Genomic DNA, 12,365 nt, shown 5'->3' with positions numbered 1-12,365 from the left:
TAAGAGTTTACTTGCTGCAACCAAAGGTAGAAAAATTCCCGTGTGCCACAACAAAGACCTGGAGCAGCCAAATAAATACACAAATAAATATTATCCAACCCCCGCCCCCCCCAAAAAAAACCTAGGACATGAATCCAGCTACAACAAGCCATTGGCCTCTTTCAGCGTGGTACAGGTATTATGACCAGAGGGTACTTCTGCTCAAACTCCAAACACCCTCTTTTTCCCTCTCTCTCGTCTACTACAGCACAGATCTTTTAGAAGTGTTAACATCTTGTGTTCATGCCAATCAACATGACTCATGGCATTTTAACATTTTATGTTTTCTCTCTGTTCCCCCCTAATTCCACAGTTTAAAACCAGATCGTATGTAATAAAGCAGGAATATACATCAGAACCACCACCACTGTACTTAAAAGGAATGCCTGTCTATGGCTCTCAAGTCCCTTACATTTACACGGGAGCTTTAATATTTTTTCAGTAAATGGAAAAACAAGTAATATGACATCGTCACATCCATTCTTCAAGCCATGGATGGAGTGGGTGAGAGGCAGCATCCTGTTCCCCACCTCAGCCCCACCTCCCTTGACCTCTGTCTTCTCTTTCCTGAAATGGCAGCATCCTCTGCTATGGGCTCCCCCATGGCCACCTGTCAACATGCTGGCTGAGTGCCAAAGAATTGAGGCTTTTGACCTGTGGTGCTAGGGAAGACTCTTGAGAGACCCTTAGACAGCAAGGATATCAAACCAGGCAATCCCACATGAAATCAACTCTGAACATTTACTGGAAGGACTGATGATGAAGTTGAAGCTCTAACACTTTGGCCACCGGATGCGAAGAGCTGACTCACTGGAAAAGACCCTGATGCTGGAAGATTGAGGGCAGAAGGAAAAAGGGGTGACAGAGAATGAGATGGTTGGATGGTATCACTGACCAATGGACATGAGTGAGCAAACTCTGAGAGATGGTGAAGGACAGGGAAGCCTGGTGTGAGGCAGTCCATGGGGTCGTAAAGAGTCAGAAATAACTCAGGGACCGAACACCAGCACACACTGGATAAGACATCCTGCTCATCAGCTGTAAGTACTACACAAGAGACCACTTATCATGGGCTCTTTTAGCAGTCAAGCTCTCCATCTGCCCACATGGTCTAGCTGTGCTCACATGCTGGGAGAAGGATCCAAGGTCACCAGCTGGCTCCCACGGCCCTCCTGAAGCTCCACCTGCTAGAAAGAAGTTGGGAGTGGAGTGCGGGCGTGAACTCACCGATGTGTGTGAAGAAGGGAGGCCCCTAGTGCAAGTCTGTAAGCTGTACCCACTTCCACCCTCACAGCCCAGGACTGAGCCATCCAGGAGAAGAGCAGAAGAGCCATGTGGACCATGCGAGGCAGGTACCTGGTACTCCAGACCCCTACTGAAGCCCTTCTGCCCAGGGCCAGGACCTCCTGTCCTCCCAGCACGATGCTCCAGGGCCACCTCTGACCCACAGGATGTGGCAGCTGAGGACAGATCCACCCCCATCCCTGACTCAGAGTTGGGAGAATGAAGGTCAGGAAGTTTCCAGGTGGGTATTCGTGCGTTTCTGCATCCCTAAACAGCATGCCAGTCAGGTAACAAAAAACAATGATCACTGTGTGTAACGAAAAATCAACTCAAACCACAGCTGAGAGATGGGTTCGGAGAGAGAAAAAGTGAAGGTCTACGGCAGCTCCCCCAGAAGTCCAGTCTCATGACTCTTATTTAGTGGATCTCCCTCTGCCTCTTCATGCTACCCTGATGTAAAGAAAGTAAGAATCAATGGAGAAGAGGAGGCAGGGTTCCGGATCCACAGCACAGAGCCCCCCCTCCTCCTGATGGGGTAGGTAACTCCTTCCCTCCCTGATTCCACACCTAGGAATGACCGAGGGCAAGCCTTCCTACCAGAGCTTTTCAAAGAGCGGTCCCCAAGCAGGAGACACCAGAAAAGTTATAGGATGCTGGTAAACTCTGCTTCCTGATCCAGGCACTGCTAATGTGAACATGCAGATGGCAGACCATGTACACTTTTCTGTCTGTACATTCTCATTCAACATGGAGTTGTTTAAAAAGGCCTCCAACAGGTACATGAAAAGATACTCCATATTGCTAATTATTGAGAAATGGAAATAAACATTATAATGAGGTATCACCTCACATTGGTCAGAATGACCATCATAAAAAGTCTACAAATAACAAATGCTGGAGAGGGTGTGGAGAAAAAGGAAACCTCCTACACTGTTAGTGGGAATGAAAAACTGCTACAGCCACTATGGAGAAGAGTATGGAGGAGCCTGAGAAAACTAAAAATAGAACCACCATGTGATCCACCAATCCCACTCCTGGGCATATATCTAAAAGACAACTCTAATTTGAAAAGATGCGTGCCCCCCAATATATATAACAGCACTATTCACAACGGCTGAGATATGGAGGCAACCTAAATGTCCATCAACAGATGAATGGATGAAGAAGATACGGTACATATGTACAATGGAATACTACTCAACCATAAAAAGAATGAAATAATGTCAACTGCAGCAACATGGATGGACCTAGAGATTATCATACTAAATGAAGTGAGTCAGAGAATGACAAATATTGTATGACATCACGTATGTGTAGAATCTAAAATATGACAAAAATGAACTCATCTGTGAAACAGAATTGGACTAACAGATACAGAAAATACACTTACGGTTACCAAAGGGGAAAAGGGATGGGGGAGGGATAGATTAAGAGTCTGGGATTAATAGAAGCACACTACGATATATAAAATAGATAAATAACAAGAACCTTTCACATAGCACAGAGACCTATAGTCAATATTTTGCAATAATCTATAAAGGAAAAGAATCCGAAGATGAATATATACATGTGTATGAATGAATAACTGAATCACTTCGCTGTACCCCTGAAACCTTCACAACACAGTAAATCACCTACACTTCATGAAATAAAAAAAAATTAATTAAAGAATCAAATTTGAAAAAAAGAAGGCCCCTGCTGGTCTAGAGGACATGGACTCAGGTAAGGGAGTGAGGTGGTGTGCTTTCGGGAAACAGGCTCTTTAGACAGATGCAGGATGGAGACCATGTCCCTCAGCACTCAGCCGTTTGAGCCTACGCACGTCCTTAGGACAGCGGTCAGCCCGCAGCCCCACCCTAACACCATAGAAGCCCCCCGACAAGCTTGTGCTGGGGAAGGCCGGCAGGGCACAGACAGACGCTGGGACGGGGTGACTCGCTGGCTGATCAGTCTCACGACACCACGTGCCAAGCAGCTCCAGCAGCATCCCGTCAGTCATGGAGCGGGCAGCACTGATCTCTCAGCAGACAGGAAGAGCGGCGTACAGACTGGCCGAGGCACCAGGCTCGCCGCAGGGAGCGCGTCCGGGCCGGGTTGGGACTTGAGGCATCCCCGCCAGTGACAGGTGAGCCACACCACTCACCCCACCTGAGGACCGACCAGGGATGACCAGGAGGTGCGGCAGCCAGGTGTCACTGGCTCATCAAGTCCAAGTCTCTCCTCCAGGATCAACCGGAGGCTACCGACAGGTACAGGTTCTCACTAACTCTGTCCTCGGTGGGGCTGGGGTTCGTTCCGGGCACCACGGTGGCCAGGCCTCTCGTGGGTAGATAACAGGATACAATACAAAATGGTGTATGCTCTTTGCTAAGTACTGTGCTTTTCAAAAACCAAAAGTAGAAAAAAGAACAAGAAAGAAACATCAGAATGTCTTTGCAGAGCGGGACTTAGCATGCTTTTCCTTTTAAAATTCTCTATTTTCCACTTTTCAACAATAGCTATGCATTATTTACAAACTATGGGTAAAGACTTGTTTTTAAATTCTTGCTGCCAAACCAGTAAAGATCACTTGACTTCTTTGTTCTATAACAATTCTGCAGGCTTTATGGTAAGGAAATTGTCAGAGTCCAAACAATTTCAGACAGCTGGAAGTAAAAGCAAAGCAGGCACCCTGTGTGTTTTAAACATAGACTGCTATGTTCCTCACAGTTTTTCCTTCAGTGACTGCTATCATTAATATCTACATAAACCAGCAAAAGTAGAGAGTTGCAGCTACAGACTCTGTTAAAACATCTAACTAAAAACAAAACCCCCCAACTTCCCTTTATTTGGAGACTCAGCTTGGTACCTAGGAGCAATACAACACGCATAACAATGAGAATTTTTTTTAACAAAATCACTGACATTTTATTTGAGTTAGTCTTAAATTGATAGTTTAACTTGTTTCACAATACTGATAGTTTAGCTTGTTTCACAATATTAAGATGCCCCGAGGAACTAGATATATTTTTCCACTTAAGTTTTCCTCTACATTATTCAGTAATTCTTGGGTTTCTTTCTTCTCAAAATGCTAAACATTTTTTGGAATTATTCTAAAGCATCTTCTATTTCTGTTCCAAGTGCTGTTAGATTTCATTGTCCTCTCCTGTTCTTACCTTAAGAAAGTTCTTAAATAACCCTAACAATCTTTCAGTTCATTCTCATAAATAGACTGGGATTGGTATTTCCAATTGGATATATCTTCTGGAATATAATTATATTATATAGAATATCGCCTGCAAATGATTCAATGTTTCCCTGCCTTGTTTCCAATGTTCCTTGCTCCTCATTTCTTTTTATTTATTTTTAATTAGAGGATAATTCCTTTACAATGTTGTGGTTTCTGCCGTACAACGACGTGAATCAGCTACAAGTATACATTTATCCCCTCCCTCTTGAGTTTCCCTCCCACCCCCTACCACCCCAAGAGGATGACACTTTTTTAAAAAGAAGGTGCTATTCAAAGGCCATGTACCTAACCAAGTACAAGATGCTGACAACATAAAGATATGGAAAGGAGAGACGAGACCCCAGAAGACCCCTAAGGTAGTAAGTGAAAAGTCTTCTCTGAGGAGGAGGGTTATATCAATGCTGGGGCTCTAACTGCTTCATAGCTCAGCTTTCACCAGAAGAGGTGGCCAGGCTACGCGCACTAATGCCAGGTCGAAAGTCCTCTGGGACAGCTCTCCACCCACGAGGAGGAGTACTGCTTGTCTTTTCATCCCTGAGAAATGCTTTCTTTCTTTCTGGAATCAGCTAGATGACCAGTAATTTAGATAAAAACTTTCATCAGTTTTTTTTTAAGATCCAATATCAGACCTCAATCTACAATCCTTTTCCCCTACTGACTTGTACAGCCCACACTGGAGTTTCTCTGAAATTAACACCCACCATATGCTATTCCTTTGAAAACTTCCAGAAGTTGGAAACATATTAGCGAAGCGAGATTACACAACTTGTAAAGTTTAACTCTGATTTCTGGCCAGGCTGTCACTGGCGTGTGGACCTGAGCGAAGTGCCGGCAGCCCAGGGTCGGGAAAGAGGTAAAGGCCTGAGCCCCGGGCTTGGGGCACTGGCTCAGAATTGCTCCCCCCAAAGCATGTGACCAGGGCATACGGGCAGCTCAAGGAATTCCTGTCCAGCACGGTGGCTCAGTCCACCTATCTGACTGAAACCAGCTCTGCGGGACAAAGTTTCCAGGGCTCCCTCCTGTCTCCCTGTCAAAACTGGTGCAATTCTTACCCAAATTGTGTAACTCATGAGAAACGAGTCTCAAAAAATACCTAGAAAGGACTTGCGTCTATGTTCCTCTCCCTTCCATCTGAACATAATGCTGAACTTTTCTGTTGACGCTTTGAAGCAGATGCTGGGTTGCTCAGAGTACAAGCCCTGAGTCTGCCAGGACTATTGCAACAGCTTTCTTACCGGCATCCCTCTCATTCTTGGCCGGTTACATATCCATTCAGTGCAAAATAAAGGTCATGAGAGTTATTCAAGGAAACCTACTAGAGGTTAGGCTAAGAGTTACCTTAGTGACTATGGGCTCCCAATGCAGGGGACTTGCATTTGATCCCTGGTCAGGGAACTAGATCTCACATGCCACAACTAAGAGTTCTCATGCCACAACCAAAAATCCCACATGCCACAGGAAGATTAAAGATCCCAGGGGCTACCATTAAGACCCAGCACAGTCAAATAAAGAAATATATTTTTAAAAAGAGTTAACTTAGTGACAGAAGGTGATTCCCGCCGATTCTTTGGTTTGGTTGGCCGGAGATGAAACAGCGATACTGTAACAAAGCTAAAGCGAAACGCTTCTCACTTAATTGGATCACTGGCAAGTTACATGCACAAGCCTCCTCAAGTGCTCTGAGAGTTCTACCAGCTGCCGACTAAGAGGGCTGCTTGGCAGTCGACAGAAGTCAATTATGAGGAGAGAGCTGGAGAAAGGCTGTCAGCTCTGACTCAGCAGCCTCTCATTCCTCTGAGTCAGCTCCTCATGACGAGCTGGGGACCAGGATCCAGGAGGCATGGCAGCCGGACGATCTCACGAGGTAAGGTCTGTAGGGCAGAGGGCTGTATTCAGCTGCAGCCTCATTACTCTGGGCCACATGACTCTGCGAGCTTGTCTCCTTAGCTGGAAATAATGGTGATTGCTGACACTCACTCTACTCCTAGGAAGGTGGCTAAGGATGCTCACTGTGAGCCTGGGAAAGTGAAAGTGAAGTCACTCAGTCGTGTCCGACTCTTTGAGACCCCATGGACTGTAGCCTGCCAGGCTTCTCCACCCATGGGATTATCCAGGCAAGAATACTGGAGTGGGTTGCCATTTCCTTCTCCAGGAGATCTTCCAAACCCAAGGATTGAACCCTGGTCTCCCGCATTGTAGGCAGATGCTTTACCATCTGAGCCAGCAGGGAAGTCCTGCGAAAGCCCCCCTGAAAAGGCATCCCACTCAGATGGATGTGTGGTGTCCTAGTTTCTACACGCCTGCCCAAGAGCACTCACTGTCCTGTCTGGGCAGCTAAGCTCATGGATGACTGCACTGTATTATTCAACATGAAGCAAAGATGAATAACTGTGGCCACAATGACATCTGGTAAATCATAGTTTTATCCAAGAAAGTCAGTCGCCTTCCCAAGCGGGGCCAATTCTCTGGAAGCTGCAGGCGATTAAGCCTTCCAAAGCAACTCACTGCAGAACCCCTTGGGAACGATAAACTCTAGAAGAAATTAGTGTAACAGCTAGAAAATGAAATCTATGATTAATTAGCTTTCAAGGGAACATAAGCCATTCTTTCTTCCATAGATCAAGTCCTTTTCCACCTCCTAGGTCCCTCCAACCACACTGACCGCCCCTTCTGACAGAGTCAAATCCAGCAAGAGCTTTTAGGACCCAAACCAAGGACCATCTATCCTGTAAACACTCCGCATAAGGACCCTTTTCCTAAGGATACTTCAACAACCACACAGGAAGGCAGGACGGACTCGGTGACAGTGCCCTGAAAGGGGCTGTCTCTTTCCAGCAGCTCAGCATTTCTCCCACAACCTTGCTGCGACCAACCCTCAGCTGCACGGTGAACCACGCCCCTGCATCTCACACGGGTAACAGTCACGGTGCAGGACAATGGCTTCCAGCAGTGCACGGTCCCCATCAGGAACACACAGGCAAGTGGTGCTGACACAAGTAACCCTGGATCTGCATTTTGTGATGAACAGTCTTCAGGTTGTAATGCTTTAGCTGTTGAGTCAGGTATCACTCTCTCCTCCTCCCATGCATCCGGACATCAACATTGGCTACGAACTTCTAAACCAGGGGAGGAACTCCTCGAGAATGTGAACAGCAACACTTTCGTTTCTTCTGTGTTTTACTTGTGGAGCTACACTCACACCCAGCAGAGAGAAGGTACCTGGTAAATGGTTCTGAAGTCGGAAATAACCTCTTTTCTGTTGTATTCACCGAGGCTACTTCACACACTGCTGTTCATAGAAGTTCTGAAAACAGTCACTTTCTCAGGGACAAGAAAACCTCACTATGGCTCAAAGCGGCACAGGGTCAGGTGTTCCTGTGAAAAATAATCACACATTTATGGGACTTCCCTGGTGGTTAAGAATCTGCCTTCCAGTTCAGGGGACACGGGTGGCATCCCTGGTTGGGGAACTAAGATCCCACATGCCGAGGAGCACCTAAGCCTGCGAGCCCCAACAACAGGGACACCCACATGCTGCAACAAGGACTCTGCAGGCCACAGCTGAAACCCAAAGCAGACAAATGATAAATAAATAAGTGGGTAAATAATTTTCAAAGATAAAAAATAAGGCCTTTTAAGAATAATTACACATTTAAAAATCTGACTAAACTTAAGTAATCCAAAGCACGAGACAATACTAACCTTTACGTCCGTTCTTAAAGATCGTCAGTTACGGTGCATCCAGTACAACTGTCGTGAATCTTGACTATAACAAAGAATTACTCAAGAATTTCCACAGAGAAAGAACACACTTCTTAGGGAGAAGTTTTCCCTCCCAGAGAGCTTTTTCTGTACTCACAACTGTACTCCTTTTGTTTCCAACAGCTACACTCAGGTACAACTTCCACGGAATTAACAAACACAAGTGGACTCAAGAATCTGGTCTGTAGAAGTAGTACCACTGAACAGTGCTTTCAAATTATGTCTGAGAAATTCAAAGGGAGCAATGAAACACTGTCCTATAGAAATTTACGGGAAGCCACATATGTAATTTAAAATTTTCTAAGACTCACGTTTCAAAAAAGCACAAAAGGAACAGATGAACTGAATCCTAATAATCCACCCTGTCTTTGGACTCCACGGTGGATTTTACACTCAGCACATCTCCATTCAGGCTGGCCCCGTGACCGGTGGTGTGCAAGCATCTGACCAGCCACTCCTCCAGCCCCAGCCCTGAGAAAAGGCAGGAAACCCAGTCCAAGACATGGGGCATTTCGAAGGCCAGGCTCATGTGGGAACCTCTCAGATCATCAGAGGAAGCCACTCATCCCCACCCCTCGCAAGAGAACTGAGAGCAGCTGGTACCTCTGTACGAACCACACTGTGCCCGCCCCCAGCCTCCACCCAGACGGTCACAGGACGAGGGAACTGGGAACTGCAGGACCGTGGGTGCTGGGCGAGCGTGAAGGAAACTGGTAGTGTGAGCTCAGCCTGCTCTGCAGAAGATGGGGCACCTTGCGACCCAGTCCACACTCGCTCACCACCCTCCTCCTCTCCCCTCCCTGATCTAACCCATAAACCTGGCTTATTTTGCCTCCCCAGGTGCAAAGGGGGCGGGGCTTGTAAACCAGAACAGCACACCTGTCTATTTGAGGAGAACCAGTCACTCATCAGACACTTGCAGCAGTCTCTACACACCCGCGTCTACACCCAGACTTTCCAGTTTCCCCATCGAGTCTCAGAGCACGTGGAATCTCGGGGAACAAGCACACAGCCACATGCCTGGGCACTGGTCTCGCCACCTCTGCCCAGCTGGGACTCTGCCTTCTCTGGTAGCCTTGCATCTGCCCTGCAGTTTCCTAGGAGCCTGTGCCTGTAGCCCTGTCCTTATAGCCACCCCGTCCCCCAGGCCTGCCCTTGGATGATGGCATCTTTCAGGGTCTCCCTGTACAAGCCCTATCTGGGCTTTACTCTTTTATCCTTCAACCCCTCCAAAACCATGGCTCTGACCCCACCTCATCAGCCCAACTCATTCTAGAATCTGGGGCCCATTTTCCATCTCTTGGTGTGGGAGATCGGTCATTCACGGTGCCTGAGCTCTATACAGGCTCCACGAAGACGCAATCAGTTAATAATGAACGGTTGCTTTTAGGAGAAATACAGGGTTAGGTGCCTGCATGCCTCTGGCCACAAAATTTCATCAACTGATTAGTACCGAACCTTAAGTGTGTTTCTGCTATTTAATATATACAGTTGCTTCGTTAACACTAAACCCACAGACGACAGCACCAGAGCTCGCGCCTGCGCGCAGCTCACCTAACACACAGTCTCTACGTCAGGCACATCACGGCCGTCCCGCCTGAGGACTTGAGACAGCGCCCGGGAACAATGCACATGGGCCATCCGGAACAGCAACATCACCAATGAAAAGCACAAAACTGCGAAGGAAAAACCCCACCTGAACTCTCCTGACTGCACACTCCATGTGTCCGCAGTAGGAGAGCAGGCGGGAAGGCAAGCACTGCTTCATCTGCCCTCAGCAGGGAACGTGCACACGGGCGGCTGCAGGGCTCTGCCATCCTGCCTGTGTCCCCAGACGACCAGAAACACATCCCGAGCCCTGACCTGAAGGCCATAAACGAGTTCTGGTGAGCAGGCGCGCCTGCTCACATGGAATCCAAGGGCGACGAGGAGCGACTGTCCGGGTACCCGCTGTGGTCTCCATGGCCACCCCCTCTGCTCTCCACAAGCTCCAGGGGCAGCTCGTGTCTCAGTCCTCCATGTGTCCCCGAGACTAGCTGGGTGCAGGGCAAATGCTTGTTAACCAGAGCCCAGCCCACACTCACCTGTGCCTCCTCTACTGGAAGGAAAAGACTAGAAGGCCCTGCTGTCTGGGTCTCGGTGTCTGCTGTCACCAGCTTAGGCCCCATCAAAGCCCCCCACCCACCCACACACAGCTTTCATCACAGGCAGCGTTTCTGCGGAAGGCACCCAGAGAGAAGGGAGGTGACAGACATTGGCAGCCCGCACTCCACACAGCGTGGGGTGGGGGCATGTGGCACAGAGAGTGTGATGGTCACTACCGAGGTCATGTGCCAGGTGGGGCTGGGAGGCCTGGTGCCCCATGAACCCACGGGAGGCAGTGACCTTCCAAAAGCATTTCCTGCATCTGAATCATCACGGGCTACAACTAGCAAAATTCCTCACATCGCAAACACACCAACGCAAGAGCTCCTTACAGGCTCTCAATGCAAAAGAAACATCTGAAGCCTGGGGTATCTGGGAGTCCTAAAAAGTAAAACGAGGTTAGCAAGAGGACTGGAAGCAACACAGTCTGAGGGGCTGGGGAGAAACCGCGAAGTCCTGCAGAAAATGCTACGTCCCAGTCCACTGCCTTGGCCCACCTAATGCTCATCCCCACCCCGTCCAACCCCAAGTCAGGTCTCCATAGTGAACGCATTCAAATCATGAGAACTCAGCTTTTACTTTTAGACAATCATTCGCAGATAAGATAGAAGGACAACAAAAATTTAAAAATTATGAGCTCAAGCATCAAACTGACTTATATATACTCAGTATCTAACTCTCCAAATGGAAATATAGAAAACCTAAAAAAGTGCTAAAAAGAAAAAACCACTTGAAAAATGAAGGAACCTACTAAGCTTAGAGACCTTGGGTCATGTAAGGGTTGTTTATTGGGTGCTTCTGTGAGGCCCCAGCCTCTGCTCTCTGGCACAATGTGAATTCCTGTTACACCTGTTACAACAGAACCTGCGGAATAAACCTCCATGGACTGAAGAGCTTGAGAGCAGGATGTACCTCATTCACGCCGGTGCTCTAACCGTTCACCGTACCTGAAATATGGAAGGCGAGGAGCAGATGTGAAGCTTGCTCCTGAGTTAACTTTTAGAGCTCGGAACACACGCAGAGGCATCATCATCATACAGGGTAGTCAGGGCACCTGGCCATCCTACAAAACCCAGGTCACCCTAGGATATACCCATTATTCTGATAAACACATGAACTAGCTGTTTTTCATAACAGAATAGCATCTTTAACATGTTAACTATGTGAAAATGACTTCTGAGTGGTAAGAGCCTGCTCTCTTCTCTCTCTCTCTCTCTCTCTCTCTCTCTCTCTCTCTCTCTCACACACACACACACACACACACACAGAAGCTCCCATGATTGCTACACATCCCACCCTGTTTTCTTCGGAAAGAACCAGGCCCCCGTATGAGCAAACTGTAAGCAGTGCACACGCACCGGATGCCTCCACAGGAGAGTGGAAGGCATGGCCCACCGCTAAAGCTGATTATTACCCCCGCTCCACCAGGGCAGAGCAAGTAGAGGAAGGCTGGAGCGAGCTCAGAGGTGGAACCTGTCCTCCACGTGACTGCCCTGGAAGCCCTGTCTGGAGTCAGTCTTTGCTGTTCACCACTGAGCCTTGAAGATCCAACATACTTTACAGCAATTAATCATGGGCCAGACCTCCAACGGCCTTGAACAAAGGAATCACAGCAGCCCAGCGAGCCCCCGCCTCCCCCCAAGAGAGGCTCTCTGGGCACCGAGAGCACCAGTGGGGCTGCCAGGGTGAACCATCACCACCCCTGGAGCTGAAAACGCTTCTCTCCCGGTACTTCCATCCAGAAACTCTTCTCCTTCTTGCACAAGCTTTCCCTCTGCGTTGCTTTCACTGCTGACTAAAGTCAAGTGACTTCCAGGCTAAACAGGCACCCGAAAGCCGACGAAGCTGAAAGCGGGAAACCCTGCAAGTTGGATGGGGCGGCCGTCCAAGCCCATGAGGGGACACC

The 12,365-nt window shown here is 48.1% G+C and overlaps 1 protein-coding gene across 3 annotated transcripts in view; it reads right to left on the bottom strand.

The window, feature by feature from the left end:
* Window positions 1–12,365, bottom strand: part of FNIP2 (folliculin interacting protein 2) — a 125,533-nt gene that overhangs the window by 92,545 nt on the left and 20,623 nt on the right. The gene's annotated exons all lie outside the window — the stretch shown is intronic.

This window comes from Dama dama, chromosome 5 (genome assembly GCF_033118175.1).
Source record: "Dama dama isolate Ldn47 chromosome 5, ASM3311817v1, whole genome shotgun sequence".
NCBI lineage: Eukaryota > Metazoa > Chordata > Mammalia > Artiodactyla > Cervidae > Dama > Dama dama.
This window is presented reverse-complemented; position numbering and strand designations above follow the sequence as displayed.